Below are 1,584 nucleotides of genomic sequence, written 5' to 3'. Positions count from 1 at the left end.
GGCGGGGGCGGCGGCGGCAGCAGCCGCTGCGCGGCCCGGAGCCGAGCGGAGCGGAGCGGGGCCGCGCGCCGGCGCCGCGTCCGGCCGCCGTCGGTGCGCGCTGATTAAAGCCGACCCGCGGCCAAAAGGCTGCTTGCCAAAATAGAGCCGAGCTCCTCTCTTGATCCCTCCTTAGAGGATGGGGGAGGGGACCCGGCTTTGCACACCCCTCTGCCCCTGAATCATTGTCCTGGCAGCCAGCAAAGGCTTGGCTAAGGAAGCCCTGGTATGAGACCATCCATCATGGATGGGGAGCATCATGGCTGGTGTGTCGGGGAGGCCGTCCTCCGCACTGGATGAGCAGGAGGGAGATCACCACCCTGTCGGGGTGCCCCTAAAAGTGCTCCTGGGGAAAGGTGGTTTGAGGTGAGAAAGCTGAGGGTGATGGTCCAGATTCTCCGTGTGCCTCACATCTATTGACAAACCAAGATGACAAACCAAGGTTCAGCAGCACCTGAGCTGGGATTATATCTCAGCCCTTTTGTGGGAGCAGTAGTATCCACACACATTATACACTCACGCATCTCTATCTTTCTCCTCCTTTACCAGTATCATTCTCTCTTCCAGCGGCAGATGTTTGCACTTCATTCTGTGCTTAGCAACAAGAGCTTTGTTCTTGAGTGTTTGTCCACAGGAGGCAATACCTTTCCGTTAGGTGTCGGAAAAATTATATAAGCTTTCAGACAAATCATCCCTTCTTTTGGTCTCAAGGTGGAGTTGGCAGTTAAGACCACAGTTGCCACTTTAGTGCCTGTGCCAGCTTCGCAGAATCACAGAATGGTTGAGGTTGGAAGGGACCTCTGGAGATCATCTAGTCCAACCCCCCTGCTCAAGCAGGGTCACCTAGAGCACGTTGCACAGGATTGCATCCAGGCGGGTTTTGAATATGTCCGGAGAAGGAGACTCCACAACCTCTCTGGGCAACCTGTTCCAGTGCTCTGTCACCCTCACAGTGAAGAATTTTTTTCCCATGTTCAGATGGAACTGTCTGTGTTTCAGTTTGTGCCCATTGCCTCGCGTCCTGTTGCTGGGCACCACTGAAAAGAGTCTGGCCCCATCCTCTTGACACCCTCCCTTTAGATATTTAGATATCTCCCCTCAGTCTTCTCTTCTCCAGGCAAAACAAGCCGAACTCTCTCAGCCTTTCCTCATAAGAGAGATGTTCCAGTCCCCTGATCATCTTTGTAGCCCTTCGCTGGACTTGCTGCAGTAGTGCCACATCCCTTTTGTGTGGGGGAGCCCAGAACTGCACAGAGTACTTCAGGTGTGGCCTCAGCAGGGCTGAGTAGAGGGGGAGGATCACCTCCCTTGCCCTGCTGGCAACACTCTTCCTGATGCACCCCAGGATACCATTGGCCTTCTTGGCCACAAGGGCTCACTGTTGGCTCATGGTCAACCTGGTGTCCACCAGCACTCCCAGGTCCTTCTCCGCAGAGCTGCTTTCCAGCCCCCCAACCTGTACTGGTGCATGGGGTTATTCCTCCCCAGGTGCAGGACCCTGCACTTGCCTTTGTTGAACTTCATGAGGTTCCTCTCTGCCCACCT

This window comes from Apteryx rowi, unplaced genomic scaffold, assembly GCF_003343035.1.
Source record: "Apteryx rowi isolate R43461 unplaced genomic scaffold, aptRow1 scaffold_1212, whole genome shotgun sequence".
Taxonomy (NCBI): domain Eukaryota; kingdom Metazoa; phylum Chordata; class Aves; order Apterygiformes; family Apterygidae; genus Apteryx; species Apteryx rowi.
The sequence above is the reverse complement of the archived record's forward strand: the minus strand, read 5'-3'. Positions refer to the sequence as shown.